The 16,783-nt window shown below is 36.9% G+C and overlaps 1 protein-coding gene across 21 annotated transcripts in view; it reads left to right on the forward strand.

Annotated features, from left to right (window-relative positions):
* Inpp4b (inositol polyphosphate-4-phosphatase type II B) overlaps positions 1–16,783 on the forward strand; it is a 752,337-nt gene that overhangs the window by 326,789 nt on the left and 408,765 nt on the right. The gene's annotated exons all lie outside the window — the stretch shown is intronic.

Consider the following 16,783-nt stretch of genomic DNA (forward strand, 5'->3'; position numbering starts at 1 on the left):
GGTCCAGCCCATGAATACCCTTTCAATGGTGCTTCAGTCTCTGAAAACCCTCAGTGGATCACATGGGTTGACATTGTTGATCTTCCCTTGGAGTTCCTATTCTCTTCAGGGCCCTCAATCCTTTCTCTGACTCTTCTATATAGCAGAGGATTGCCTTATCTGGCATCAATGGGAGGGGAGCCCCTTGGTCCTGTGGAGGGTTGATTCTCCAGTGTAGGGGGATGCTAGAAGAGTGAGGCAGGAGCACTTAGAGGCAAAGGCGAAGGGGTGGTATGGGAGGTTTGCAGAGGGGAGACTTGGAAGGGGGACAACATTTGAAATGTAAATAAATAAAATAACCAATAAAAAATCTGTTGGATATTTGACTGTTGGCCTCTGCACCAGTTTCAGTCAGCTGCTGGGTGGAACCTCTCAGAGGAGAGTTGTACTAGGCTCCTGTCTACAAGCATAAAAGAATAACATTAACAGTGTCAGGGACTGGTGCTTGCCTACTGGAGGTCTCAGGTTGGAATGGTTATTGGTTGGCCATTCCTTCAGTCTCTGCTCCATCTTTGTCCATGCATTTCTTGTAGACAGTACAAATTTTGATTTGTCAGTCTTTGTAGGTGGGGTGGTATTGTTAATCCCCCACTGGGGTCCTGTGTGGTTACAGAAGGTGGCCTCTTCAGTTTCCATATCCCAACTGCTCAGCCAAAGTCACCCTCATAGATTCCTGGGAGTATTCCCCATCCCAGGTCTCTGGCATGTCCTAGAGATGCCCCCAAGCCCCTACCCCCACAAACTATAGATTTCTATTCATTTTTCTGGCCCTCTGGCCCTCTCTCTTGTCTCTCTGCAGACCTGATCCTGAACCCCTTCATTCCTCTTACCATCCCTTCTTTCCATCCCTTCTCCCACCCATTCCCCATCTCCATCCACCTACCATGACTATTTTATTCTCCTTCTAGGTGAGATTCAAGTATCCTTGATTGGGCTTTCCTTCTTGTTTAGCTTCTTTGGGTCTGTGGAGTGTTGCATGGGTATCCTGTACTTTATAACTAATATCAACTTATAACTGAGTACATACCAGGCATGTCCTTTTGGGTCTGGGTTACCTCACTCAGCATATTTTCTAGTTCCATCCATTTGCCTGCAAAATTTATGTTGTCCTTGTTTTTAACATCTGAATAGTGTTATATTGTGTAAATGAACCAACCACCTTTTCTGTATTCATTCTCAGTAGAGGGGTATCTGAGATGTTTCCACTATCTGGATATTATGAATAAAGCTGCTATGGAACATAGTGGAACACATGTCCTTCTGCTATGATAGAGTATCTCTTGGGTGTAAGCCCAGGAACTAGGTCTTTAGGTCAAACTTTTTCCAATTTTCAGAGAAACTACCAGATTGATTTTCAGACAAGTTGTATAAGTTTACACTCTCACCATCAGTGGAAGAATGTTCCTCTTTCTCTATATTCTTGCCAGTATGTGCTGTCCCTTGAAACTTTGGTCTTAGCCATTCTGATACTTGTAAGATGCAATCTTAGGGTCATTTTTATTTGCATTTTCCTGATGACTAATGATATTGAACACTTCTTTGAGTGCTTCTGGGCAATGTGAGATTTCTTTGTTGAGAATTCTCTGATTAGCTTTGTACCCCATTTTTAAGTTAGGTTGTTTGAATTGTTTGTGTCTAACATCTTGGCTTCTTTATACATTTTAGATATTAGACCTCTGTTAGATGTACAGTTAGTGAAAATCATTTCCCAATCTGTAGGCTGCTGTTTTGACCTATTGACAGTGTTCTTTGCCTTACAGAAGCTTTTCAGTTTCAAGAGGTCTCATTTATCAATTATTGATTTTAGAGCCTGAGCCATTGGTGTTCTGTTCAGGAAATCATCTCTTGTACAAGTGTGTTCAAGGCTATTTACCACTTTCTTTTATTAGATTTATTCAATATGGTCTTATATCTTTTATCTACTTGGACATGAGGTTTTTGTAGGGTGATAAACATGAATCAATTTGCATTCTTCTACATGCAGACATCCAGTTAGACCAGCACCAGTTATTGAAGATGGTTTCTTTTTTCCACTGTATGCTTTGGTTTCTTTGTCAAAACTCAAGTGTCCATAGGTGTGTAGATTTATTTCTGGGTCTTTGATTCCAACCACCTGTATGCTTATACATGAATACCTTGCAGGATTTAATTACTGTTGCTCTGTGGTACCTCTTGAGACCAGCAATGATGATATCTCCAGAATTCTTTTAGTGTTAAGTATTGTTTTAGCTATCCTGTTTTTTATTTTTTCATTTAAAACTGAGAATTGCTCTTTCAAGGTCTGTAAAAAATTATGTTGGAATTTTGATGAGAATTACATTGAATTTGTAGATTTCTTTTGGTACGATAATTGTTTTCACTCTGATAATCCTACTGAACCATAAACTTGGAAGGCCTTTCCATCTTCAAATGTCTTCAATTTATTTTTTCAGAGACTTAAAGTTCTTGTCATACAGGTCTTTCCCTTGCTTGGTTAGAATTACACCAAGGTACTTTTTATTATTCAGAGCTATTGTGAAAGGTTGTATCCATCATTTCTTTCTCTGCCTGTTTATAGATTATATAAAGGAGAGCTACTGATTTTTTTTAGTTATTTTTTTAATACAGCCACTTTGCTGAAGGTATTTATCAGATATCAAAATTCTCTTGTAGAATTTTTTGTGGTTGCTTATGTATAATATCATATTATCCACAAAAAGCTTTACTTTGACTTTTTCTATTCTAATTTGTATCCCCTTGATCTCCTTTTCTTGTCTTATTGCTCTAGCTAGAACTTCAAGTGTTACATTGAATAGATAGTGATTGAGTGGGAAGTTTTATTTGTCCCTGGTTTTAGTGGGATTGCTTTTAGGTTTCTATACATTTAATTTATGTTGGCTATGGGTTTGCTGTATCTTGCTTTGATTTTGTTTGCAAGTATTTTATTGAATATTTTTCATCAAAGTTCATAAGAGAAATTAGTCTGAACTTCTTTTTGTTGAGTCTTTGTGTGGTTTAGGTATCAAGCTGAGTGTGGCTTCATAGAATGAGTTAGGTAGTATTCCTTATGTTTCTATTTTGTGGAATAGTTTGAGGAATATTGGCATTAGCTGTTCTTTGAAAGTCTGGTAGAATTCTACACTAAAACCATCTTGTCCTAGGCTTTTTTCGGTTGGGAGACTTCTATTTCTACTTCTATTTCCTTAAGTGTTAAAGTACTGGTTAGATAGTTTACCTGGTCTTGATTTAACTTTGTTAATTAGTATTTGTCTAGAAAACCAAGCATTTTGTTTAGATTTTTTAATTTTGTGGTGTATAAATTTCTGAAGTAAGACCTAATGATATTTTTTTGAATTTCCTCAGTATCTGTTGCTATATTTCTCTTTTTGTCTCTGATTTTTAAACTTTGGATACTGTTTCTCTGCTTCTTAGTTTAGCTAAATGTTTGTCTATTCTGTTGATTATTTTCAAAGGACCAATTCTTGGTTTTGTTAATTCTGTCTATTATTCTCTTTGTTTAATTGATTGATTTTAGCTATGAGTTTGGTTATTTCCTGTTGTCTACTTTACTTGCATATATTTACTTGCATATGCTTCTTTTTATCTCGAACTTTCAGGTATGCTATGTTGCCGGCCAGTGGCAACAATAAGAATGGGTTTTCTGGAATATGGAGTTGGGAAATTGGCAAGCCATTATGTTACCTTAATCCATGTGGAAGGTTCTTAAAAAACTAGACAGCACTCAAGTATGATCACTCAGCCATCTTTCATTTAATAATACTCTTTGTTACAAGCCAACAGGTAGAATAGGTGAGGCAAAACCCCTCCCCCAAGTTCGTCAGCATGCTGGCCCAATCAGTAGCTCCTTATTCAGTCTCTGGAGGTAGGACTTCTGATGTAACTGGAACCAGGAGAGAGGCGTGGCAAATAGCAGGAGGTGGGCAGAGAGGTGTGGTTATGAGAGGCAGGCAGGGTCAAGCAGGAGGGTTACAATGCTGTTAAATTGTTATTATGAGATCTCTCCAATTTTTTTTATGTAGGGACTTAGTGCTATGAACTTTCCTCTTAGCATTGCTTTCATTGTGTCTCATAAGTTTGAGTTTGTTATTCCCTCATTTTCATTGAATTCTAGAAAGTCTTTGATTTCTTTATTATTTCTTTTATTCAGTGGTCATTGTGTATAGAGTTTTTCAGTTTCTATGAGATTGTAGGCTTTCTGTTGTTTCTGTTATTGAAGTCCAGCTATAATCTATTGTGATTTGATAAGATACAAGGGGTCATTTTAATCTTCTTGCAGATGTTGGTACTTGTTTTGTGACTATTTGGTCAGTTTGGAGAAGGTTCCATGAAGTGCTGAGAAGAAAGTATATTTTTTTGTGTGTTTGGGTGAAAGTTTCTATAGATATCTATTAAGTCCATTAGGTTCACAGCATTTGTTAGTTTAATTATTTCTCTGTTTTGATGATCTGTCAATTGGTAAGAGTGGGATGTAAAGGTCTCCCACTATTAATATATGGAATTCAATGTGTGATTTGAGCTTTAGTAATATTTCTTTTTATGAGTGTGTGTGCCCTTGCATTTGGAGCATAGATATTCAGAATTAAGACATTAATTCTGTAGAACTTTTCATTTGATTATGATAAGTGTTCTTCCCATCTCTTTTGGTTACTTTTGGTTGAAAGTCTAATTTATTATCTTAGGATACCTACTCCAGTTTGTTTCTTTGGTCTGTTTGCTTGAAAAAACTTTTTCCAGTCCTTTACTCTGAGGTTGTATTTATCATTGTTTCTGAGATGTATTTCTTTTATTCCAGAGAATGATGAATCCTGTTTTCATATTCACTCTGTTAGCTCATTTCCTTTTATTGGTTTATTGACTCCATTGATGTTGAGAAATATTAATAACTATTGATGGTTAGTTCCTGTTATTTTAATGTTCATAGTTTTAGTGTACATGCTTCTCTTGCTGTGAGATGATTAATTTCTTGTGCTTTCTTTGGTGAAGCTACCCTCCTTGTGCTGGAGTTTTAGTTCTAATATCCTCTGTAGAGCTGAATTAGTAGAAAGATAATGTTTTTAATTTGATTTTGTCATCAAATATCTTGATTTCTCCATCTATGGTGATTGAAAGTTGTGATGGTTATTGACGTCTGGACTGAGGTCTCTTAGGGTCTGTATGGCATCTGTCCAGGCTCTTCTGACTTTCATAGTCTCTGTTGAGAAGTCAGGTGAAGTTCTGATAGGTTTGCTTTTATATGTTACTTGCCCTGTTCCTTTGGAGCTTTTAATATTCATTCTTTGTTCTGTACATTTAATGTCTTGAATATTAATTGGCAGGAAGATTTTGTTTTCTTGTCCATTCTATTTAGTGTTCTATGAGCTTCTTGTATGTTTATAGCTATCTCTTTTTAGGGACTTAATGCTATGAACTTTCCACTTAGCATTGTTTTCATTGTATCTCATAAGTTTGAGTTTGTTATTCCTTCATTTTCATTGAATTCTAGGAAGTCTTTGATTTCTTTATTATTAGTTTATTATTAAGTTAGGGAGGTTTTCTTCTGTGTTGAAAATATTTTGACCTAGGCATGTTCTCCCTTTTCTATTCCTATTATTTTTAGGTTTGGTCTTTTCATAGATACCAAATTTCCTGGATATTCTGTGTTAGAAACATTTTAGATTTTTCATTTTCTTTAATAATGTATCAATTTCTTCTATTGTATCTTCTACATCTGAGATTCTCTCTTCCATCTATTGTATTCTGTTAGTGATGCTTGCATCTGTAATTCTCTTTCTTAGGTTTTTTCATGTCCATGGCAGTTTCCATTTGTGTGTCTTTCTATTTAATGTTTCTATTTCCACTGAACAGATCTATCATTTTCTTCATCAACATAAGTATATTCCTGTATTTCTTTAATTAATTAATTAATTTCTTCTTTAAAGGTCTCTATCATCATCATAAGATGATATTTAAGGTCATACTCATGTTTTTTAGGTGTGTTAGGATATACAGGGCTTGTTGTAATAGGAGAGCTGTGTTCTGGTAGTGCCATATTGCACTGGCTTTTGTTGATTGTGTTCCTGAACTTGCCCTTAGCCATCTGGTTGTCTCCGGTGTTGGCTGGCCTCCTAGTCCCTGGTGATTGCACGCCTCTGGGACTGGCTATTCTAGGTAGCATCAGGTGGAGTGCAGATCTACAATTGTAGGTAGAGATGTAGACCAGAAGATCTAGCCTGTCCTTTTCAAGAGAGCATAAATCCAGAAGCGTTTTCCTTTCCTTAAGACCAAAATTCCCTGTATTTTCACTTATTTAGTTTCTGTTGTCTGTTTTGCTTGCTTTGTATTTAAATTCCATAGAGAAGAAATTTTATTACATTTATGTGTCCCCAAGTCCCTATGTGACATATTGGCTCCTAGTAGAATGCAGTTGGGGGTCTTAAGAAGTTAATTAGTTTATAAGGATAGAAAAGAATTTGTGATCTTGTAAAGGAAACTCCAGAGATCTATGAACCAGAAAACAGGTTCGCTCTGGAGGCCCTATATGCTGATATTTTCATTTTGGAATTCCTACCACTCTCCTACCCCCATCCTTGAGAAGTAAATTTCTCAATAAATTCTTTATATGTTTCTCAGTTTATGATATTTTGTTATGGCAGTCCAAATAAACTCAATCATTGTCTTTGCTCCCTTGTGTACTCTTAGAATCTGGAACAGTCTCTAGCATATTGAAGATAGTGTACACATATTTTTTTCATAAGATTCTAAGGCTACTGAAATGCTCTCTCATATAAAAAATATTTCAGCCACAGCCACATACTATATCAAATGAAGTTTACTAAAAATTCCTAGGAACATTTAAAGTTTTATAGTATATACTACATGAAAATTTAAAAATTATTCAAGAGTTTTGTTTTTTCTTCTAATATATTTTAATTCATTGATGATTTCATATATGCATACAATGACTAACAAATATCTTCACCCTCTTTTACCCTCTTTCATCCCCCTCTTTCTTGTTGAGATCTTTCTTTCTGACTAGTCCCTCTATTATAATGTGTGTAACCAATGAATTTAGTTAGAGCTGTTTACATGAGCATGGAGGAAAAGTTATTTATTGAAGCAACTTATCAGTAGATATACCATAAAAGAGAGGGCCATCCCCTCCTTCAGCAAACATTAACTAACATTAATCCCTCATAGAGAGATGGGTAGCAGTAACCTCAGTAACAGTAATTCCATGAGTACAATAGCCATATAACATTATGAGATTCTGAGGAGAATTTTTTCCTTCCCTTCCCTTTCCTTTTCTCTTCCTTCTTTCCTTCTTTCCTTCCTTCCTTCTTTCCTTTTATCTCCCTCCCTCCCTCCCTCTATCTGTCCCACTCTCTCTGTATTCTTACTCTAGCTCTCTAGTTCTTACATGCCCCTCTTCCATTATGTTCCCTGAGCCTTCAACTGGACAAGATATATGTCTTATTTAGAGCAGGGGTGAGCCCTCCCTTTCAGTTATTCTTAATATTTTGGCCAGGTATATATCTGGATAGACCATCACTCATTGCATTGAGAAGCTTCTTTGATGAAGTCTTAGTGAAACACTAAACTTTAGATATAAGCACAAGAATTTCGAAGACACTTTAGTAATATGCTCATTTAGCAAAGCAGTAGTTGTAGGCTTCCCATTATGGCCTATGACTTTCCCAACCATGGGGTCTTATCTAGGTTTACAGTAAGTACTAGATATATACTCCCTTCTTGCAAAGACAGTGCTTTACCAGAAGCCATAGGTTACTAAAAGAAAATCTCATTGGACAATGTAGATATTATCTCCACAAGACTCAAAATAATAAAAGCTATTACCATTCATCTAAGTTATCCTCTTGGGACTTGATGGCAAGGCTCTATCTCTGAAAATATTTAGGTCATAGAACTTAGAAAAATCAAGCTGAAACCAGAATCTTCCTCCCTACATTCACAGTGCTAGAAGGTGCTATGTACAATGCTGGTATAGAAGTCTTCAGTAGTTCTACCCAGCTGTGAAGATCATGAGGTACAGTAACCTGATGGCTAAGATGTGCCCTTTGGTACAACAGTTGCAAAGCTCTTGTGAAGATAACTAAGTGCTTTATGATCAATTTGAAGCCTTCTTCACATGATTGTGAACAAGTCTGATTAAATATAATGTTAATGTATTACCAACCTTGTTAATTTTTGAGTGAGTTTGTCATGTAGTGTTTTCTTATGTTCTCCTTTTTAAAAGTTTTTAAGACAAGGTCCAACTGGTGAATGTCCTGCCTTAGTCTCCCACATGCTGTTATTTTCAGGAATGTGCTACCATACCTGGCTTTCTCTTATACTTTTCTTAATGCATAATGAGCATAACTTCTCTTTTTAAAGAAAGATATAATATAAAGTAATCAGAAATTGAAACATTCAAAATGGGTACTTCATTCAGATACTTTTATGAGTTGCCCATTAGAGATTATGCTTTTGGAATCATGACAAGTATAAAAATGGTGATGATGATACAGGGAAGAGAACATAACAAGGAAGAAAAAGTAAGGGAGTGGTCAATGCCTATCCTTTTCTTTTCCTTTCTGATATTTTACATCTGCCAGAACAAAATCAAAAAGTAATGTTTATATTATCGGTCACAGACTTTTACAAATTTAGAAAAAAAGGTTATCAACCAACCAAGACATTCTGAACAAAATTATATGAATAAATGGGATTTAATTCAAAACATGAAATCATCCTAATGTTCAATAATGTTTTGTGTATGATGAGCATACAGATGGGGGTCATACTTATGCCCTGACTCACATTAGTCATCTGGGCTTTATGTAAATACTGGTAGAAATGAGGTCTTTTAAATTGTCATATCAGAGCCAAGCCTAGTTGCCATATACATTGAAATTATTTAAGAATTTTCAATGATTATTTTAAATTATACTTTTTTTGATAAATTTAGTACTTCTATCTTACTTTAGAGGAAATGAATAGAATTCCAATAAAGTCTTTGTACCTCTCTGTAACATGATTTGGGCCTCCACTGCTCCTGTCATTCTTAGAATTCCAGGCTTTCAAGCTCTGGTTGAAAATAGCCACCCAAACTTCTGAGCACTCACGGCCTTTTGCAGATGAAAGTTCTAGAGAATCCAACATTCTTTTCAAAGACAACATAGTGGCGTTGAGAACAATGACTTCTCACTATTGGCACCTGTATCTGTTCTAGTTTCATTTTACTTTTGATGCTGTTGCAAATAATCTAAGGAAAACAAGGATTTTTGGTTTTGTTTGTTTTGATCATTTTGATTGAAATTAATTCTAGGCTATAGTCCATTATTGAGGGAAATCAGGGTAGAGCTTAAGCATCATATTCACAGTTCACAGCAGAGAAAGAATAAATAATCCTGTCTGCTCATTTGTACACATTTAACTTTCTTCATTTATAGAGTTCAGGGCCCCACTCTACAAAATGTTGTCTTTCATATCCATCTGGATGTTCCCGATCAATCAGGAGTCAAGGCCAACATGACCTACATAATTCCTCACTAAGATTCTGGTCCTGTTAACAGTCAAAATCAACTGATACAAAATCTAAATATTCCTTTTAATTCCCTCTAGTCATTATTCAGTAATCATGTATATTTGTTGCTTTTCTTGTTGTGATAAAAGAGAGGTTTTGTTTTTCCTAACAGTTTGGAGGCATACAGACCATCATGGTGAAGATGATGTAGCTAAAGGGTGGGGAAGTATCTGGTCACATGACAGCTACAGTTCTACAGTCACTAAACAAGGAGTGGTGAAGGCCTGTGCTCAGCTTGCTATCCCCTGTTTATCCAGACTCTAGCTCATGGAATGGCATCACCCACATCTGGAGTGGATCCTCCTACCTCAGTTAACCTAGTAAAGTCCCTCACAAATATATTCCTGAAAGCTAGTCTCTTCTGTGAGTCTAGGTCCCACCTAATTGATAGCCAATATTACCCATTATAGCATAATAACAAAGTCTCCCATGTCTCACCCAAGAGAGCATCAAAAAAAATAGCAATTAATGAAGAAAGAGTCCATGAATTTGAAGAAGAGCAGGAATGAGTGTATAGGATGATCTGGAGGGAAGGAAAAGAAGGGAAGGACAAAAGATAATTAAAGTATAATCCCACAAGTAAAGAACAATAAAAGTAAAAATAATAAAAATAAATGCTGATGTTTGGGTGGCAGACTGGATACTCCGATTCAAAGAAAATAAGGACAGTCTAAGCACTGGTGTTTTTACATCTTTGATAAATTATTCTAAGATGCTATCGAAGTTGAGAATTTATGATGCAAACTCTCTGTCGTATCACTTAATTATAAGGTCTTGTTACCTCGGAATCAGGACCTGGTGCTCATTTATTGACAAGTCTCTTTCTAGACTCACCTGTAAGGGATTTCCAGACAGTAAGAATTTGTCTTTTAGACAGAGAGTTAAGCAGACCAAGTTCTTTTTTGATAGTTATTGTAAGACTCACTCTGCTGAGTTACAAGTCTCGGTAAAGATCTTAACTTCATGCTCTGATCTATTGCGAGTGGTTTCATCTAAAGCCTCCTGTCTTCAAAGGCCACTGGGGAAAGCTGCTGTTTGGGGGATTTTATTCCTTAACTTGAAATTTTTGGATAGAATTGAAAAATCTACATAAAAGAAAGTTAAAGTGGGAATGGCAGGCCAAACGAACCAAACCACACCCGGTGGATCTCATAAAATGAGAACAAAATTTGAAAATTTGAATACAAATTTAAAATCCTGCTTTCTGGAGGAACAGAAATGAGATAAGATACTCATTTCTCAGGATTTCAGGACCCAAGTCGCTTTCAGTCTGTCTAAACTGAAAATTGTGTTAGAAAATTTGGACCTATGTTTATTTTTTAAATTTAAATGTGTGTTCTCTGGTGACTTAAGAACATTGGTTCTTACTGACTTGTGAAATAGAATAAAATCGAAAAGTTATTTATCAATTATGAATGATTTATGTAAAAGACTGCTTCTGCTTGCCAAACATGCCATCACTTGTTCCCTGGACCACGATGACCCGTGGCAATAGTTCAAACAGTGGGTAGTTAGTTACCTTTAACAACCTGCTGACTGTCACATACACTTTTGTAAAATATTGTTTGCTTGCCTCCATCATACCTTTTGGCATTAGAGCATACAATGAAAATACACACTGGACTCAGGACCAAGGGCCTTCAAGAGCTATCCTGGCTTCCAGTCCATGGGTGACATCTCTCTTCTACTCACATTGGTGTCAATTTGTTCCAGAAAGGTTTTCCCATGGTCATGGCTTAGTGGGTGTATATTCAAGAGGAGCCTGACACACATTTACTTCTCATGCACTAACGCATCCTAACCTTGAATGATAGCTCAAGTGAACTTAAGACTATCACTACAAAAGCATAAGTGAAACATAACCTACAGAAGCTCTAAATGTGGGTCCAAAAAAAAGTGTGATATTTGCTGGCAACTGCTTGATATACAGTTAATGAAAAGTCATTAGATCACCCCATTATGAACTAAGACAAATTTATTTGCACCTGATTTATTCACGTTTTCCTAAGCTGCCTCACACTGAAAGAAGTTTTCAAGCTCTATGCAAATGAAGAGAAGTGGGGTTTTGTTTCATGTTGTTTATTTCATTGACCAAATGAAATAAAATCTTTGTATCACAACTGAATTACATTGATTTAGTCTTTGTTGTTGCTGAAATAACTGTGTTTCTGAGCAAATGAAAAAGAAACCGAAGCAATCTTCTTATGATAAGTGGCCAGATACTGAGGAGACATCTGCAAACTCATAACAGTTATTTTCCCTCCAAGGAGGCACTGTGTAAGAGCCATTGCTTGGAGGTAGATACTGGGTGATGGGGGGTCCTGCGTTAAACTGACTGGAGTAGTGAGTGCATAAATAAGTCAGTAGAGATGAAATTCCAAATCAGACAAAGGCCAAGAGGGCAGTTCCGTAGTCTATGTAGGCTAATTAAGCATCTCACCAGATTCTTATTAGAAAATGTCTTCACGTGGTTTATGAGTGCAAGGTGACATAGCAGAGCAACAAATTGGATTATATGGATCTTCAATTTTTTATAAAGGAATCATGCTATTGAAAGTGTTAGTTTGGTATAGAGAGTGTCAAATAGTAAACTTGTGATTTCATTAGATTGCATTTATTTATCTAGGAGTCAACTTATAGATTATTTTTCTTTTTTTAAAAAAAATGTGTGGTGTTAGAATGTCACATGTGACAAATTGCTTCTGTTCACATTTCTCAATGGGGCTCTCTTATGAGACGTGTGATGTGTTTCCACGTGGGTATCTAGGGATAGTCCACTTCACTGCGGGCTTTTTGGCATTCCTTTCTTTTCCTGGCTGGGTTAAGTCCCAGAAGAGGGTTCTCTGGGGAATCTTTCTTATGTATTTATAGAAAATGCTCCTACTCACAGTTGATCTTAGGATTCTTTAAAAAGGTCTCCCTTGCCATGCCATTAGAAAAATGTTAAGCTGTGATGCCCTGTGGGCAAGGGGCTTCTCTGAGAGCTCTTGGTATCCCTGGCCTTTAATCCCAGTAGCAAACCCTCTAAGCTCTTCTCCTAGTAGTGATAACCAAGGAGGTCCTGAGACTGTGCCATTTTTCTGGGAAGCATAGTTGACCTCCATTGGGAACAGCTGGTATATTACATCATGAAATCCCATTTGTGTGTGTGTGTGTGTGTGTGTGTGTGTGTGTGTGTGTGTATGCACTCATCTGCACACGCACATGCATGTTTACATACACATGCATATTTGTTTATTTAACCTAATGACAACTATTCTTACCCTTGTGCCATAGTTTAGCATTCTATGAAGGACATCAAAGAAAGTTTGCACTAGATGGGGTTAAATAGGTCATGCTGACTTTAATTGGAAATGTTGAGATAGGGGAAAGAAATTGACCTCAACTCTACTGAAGCAAAACCCAGAAGATTCCATAAACATGGGAGTCAGTTAATGAAAATGGCTGGAGGCTTTAGGGAGAGGGTTGCTCAGGGCTAGGTGCCAGAGACTATGATATGAACTACCTGTATTTCTTCATCAGTGTGTTTCGGAGGGATGGCTCTGGGTCCTAAGAAAGACTGAGTGATAAAGCCAGGAAGAGTTTGGGAGGGCATTTGTACTTCAAAGTGGTTGCTAAAGAATAGTAATGGTTTTTGTTTGCTTGTGTTTGTTCTTTGTTTTTTCAGAGTAAATATAATAGTCCAGATATGCGGTAAGAGAAAACTCTGTTTCAAACTTAACCCAATTGAGGGACATGATGGCCTTCCTGGGTTATGAATATGCTTGTAAACTTAGGGTGAAACTGGGTGTACCAGTAAAAACAATAGCAACAATAACAAGTCCAACAACAACAACACTGGCTACAAAGAGATTATGCAACCAACACATTTTCAGCACAGGAAGCCCATTAGGCTTTCAGGGGCTCACTCCTAGATGACTTTACTTGCTCCGATGCTGTCTACCTCTGTCTACATCTTTTAGACAGGGAAACTCAAGTTTCTCCAATTCTAAGTGTTTGCTGCTCTCAGCCAAGGATTGTCATACATTTCCTAAACTGGGATTCATGTTACAGTATTGTAAGCTTTATTTGTAATACTTTAGGCAAGGGTTAGAGTTGCTTCTTTACCTCGCATTCCCAGGTCCTTACACAGTCATGCAGACAGGACACTACTTGTACCTTTGTTTTTCTGGCACAGGCAGCATTGGTTTGGCTCTCCTCTAGTGGGTTTTCAGGAAATGCGTTCTGTCTGTGTCTGCTCTCTGGTTCTAACTCACAGAGCTGTCAGTCATAGCAGGTATTGGCTGGCCCTGAAGGCTAGTGTACTCAACAGTTCATTTCCTAGCAACTCACTCAGCTAATGCTGAGGGTTTGTTTTGAGTGAGAGATTGTTGTAAACTCTGGGAATGAAAGAACAACAACACATCATTAACATCGTGAAGTACCTCACTGTTTCATGGGGGGTAGAGGTGTGGGGACAGACCACACTCGAGGCTATGATGTTGTATGGCTGTTGTGCTTAAAAGCCATGGGAAGAAAAGACTAATTGATTCAAAGATATTATGAGAAATACTATAGACATGGGGTTATGAAAGGTAAGACTAGAATATTGTAAAATATTCAAGAGTGAACATAGTGTGCAACATCAGATCAGAGAGGGAAGATGTTAGGTGACAGTATGGAATGGCCAGGAAGCAGGTTTGTCCTTCCTTTTGCCACTGTCCTCCAATGGCTGGAACTCTCCTTCTATTCCCCTCAGAAAAAATGTCTCAGCTTTTGAAGAAATAGTGCTAAAATAAGGATGGGTTATTAGGACTGTCATTTTCTGATATTAAAAATACATTACACAACATAACTTTCAAAACTGTTTAAGGCATTCAGCTTCTGGTTTGCCAGGAATCCCCAGAGCAAAGGCTGGGGAGACATGCCCTGGCAAATCTCATGTCTGCTCCTTCTTGTTCTTTTCCCTCCCAGCTTTGACATGAGGCTAAGGAAGAGAAGCGAAAGGACTCAGACATCTTTCTGCCTGGTATCCTGCATCTGGGCACATTGCCCTGTGTTTCTGATGTCCAATAGCTTTCTGTAATGGGATGTCTCTTAAACACTGTGTGAAATGAGGAAGTGAAATGCTTGACACTCCCTCTTCCAGGCCAGCCACTTTTCTAAAAAGCTCCCTTCCCTCCTTTGTATTCATTACATCTCTAGCTGGTCATAAGAGACAAAGAAGGCTGGAAGATCATGGATACATTTATCTTACATCTTAGCTGGCCTAAGGAAGAGTGTCTTGTACCTCCTTTTAGAAGATGTGAACATTTGTCACTTGCTGTCCTCAATTTTAGGACCTCATCCAAGGCTCTTAAGGTGACAGGAGCTCTTTGCAAAATATTCTGCTACATGTGAAGGTGTAGAATATTTCCTGTTTACACAGTGCTCACACTCACCAGTGGCAGCAAGCTATTTTAGATCAAGTCAGATTTGGAGCTAGATGTTTTATAGCATAAAAACAAACTTTTCCACACGTTTCAACTGAGGTAATGACAGGTCCTGTATGTGGAGACTGTAACTTAGCACTTAGTGTTGCTACAGACACAGTTCGGCACATGATAGGAGTAAGGACGATCAACCCCCTTTCCTTGTTTGTGCCTGAAAAAAATTTGGAAAGTAGATTCTGCAGGAATTATTTGTATAATGAGCAATATAAGTAGACAGGACATTTTCACTCAGAATCTTTAAAATTATGTGAAAGGCTATTTTGGTTTGTTGTTGTTGTTGTTTTGGCTGTTTTTATTTTTATTTATTTTTTTATTTTATTTTATTTTATTTTTTTGAGGCAGGGTTTCTCTGTACAGCCCTGGCTGTCCTGGAACTCACTCTGTAGACCAGGCTGGCCTCAAACTCAAAAATCTGCCTGCCTCTGCCTCCCAAGTGCTGGGATTAAAGGTGTGTACCACCACTGCCCAGCTTTGTTTTTGTTTTTGTTTCTGGACATTGAGTATTATGAGAGGACTTAACATTCTGTCTGAATATAACCCAGGAGATAGGATTTAAATGTAGCAAAATAATTCTTCATCATCTAAACCTGAAGATCATCTTGCTATGTATCCACCTTTGCTTCTCTTTAACCAGAACCCACATTTGCTTGCTCTGTAACCACTATCAGTTGATTGTACTAATTGCTAGCATGTTTTGAATACTTCCTATGTACCAGATACTGTGGTCAGCAGTAACTGCAGCATTATATTTTATTCTCAAAAGCTTCATGTATGCTTGAATACATTTTGGAACTAGAAAAGCAAGAAAATACAATGAGCCTTTCACCTCCAGTTATGGCAGGACTTGGGTCTGAAGTCCAACCACTTACAAGCAAAGCTTGTGGATCCTCTACCTTGTAGACATTTTCTAGGCACAGCAGAGGAACTTTCCTAGTTGTAGAAGAAACGAAAAACACTATTAAAAGACCCTATTAATAATTAGCATTTTAAAAAGAAATGTATTTTTTCTTTTATGTATTTTGCCTGGTTATACCTGATGCCCACAGAGGCCAGAAGAGGTTCCTGCATTTCCCGAAGTGTTGGTAATCGAACCTGAATCCTTGCAGGAGCAGCCAGTGCTAGTCAATGCTGAGCCATCTCTCCAGCCCCATAGTGCTTATTTCTTGGTGGTCATGAATGTATTCACATACAATTATGTTAGCATATACAAGTCTGTATATTTTTGTATAGTTTACAAGTCTCATTTTTTGTCTTTGTTCTCCATCTTTAACGTAAAATATCATTTGTCCACTTTTATATGCAGAATAATAATTATTATAATTATTTATTTATATATTTAAATAAATAATAATATCTTTATATATGTAATAAATAAATGTGTTAGCATATCTATTTAATAATCTATTTCTTCTTTACTTATCTAAATATCTATGCATCTACGTATGTGTGAATGTATCTAGCAAAACCAAATCTAGGCTCTATTCTCCATTGATCTAGGTATCTACCAGTTCTGTAATAATGCACTGCTCCTGTGTTTGCAAACATTTCACTGTTCCTGTACTTCATGACTTTTATTGGGTATTGATTGGTTACTATACTTCTTGTAAATAACAAATTGTTTAATTCAATTCTATTTAAAGTCTTGGTGGTGTTCTATCTATAATTCTGTTAAATTTACATACTAAGTAGGGGGAGATTATTATTTTTATTG

This window comes from Mastomys coucha, unplaced genomic scaffold (genome assembly GCF_008632895.1).
Source record: "Mastomys coucha isolate ucsf_1 unplaced genomic scaffold, UCSF_Mcou_1 pScaffold22, whole genome shotgun sequence".
NCBI classification, from domain to species: Eukaryota; Metazoa; Chordata; class Mammalia; order Rodentia; family Muridae; genus Mastomys; species Mastomys coucha.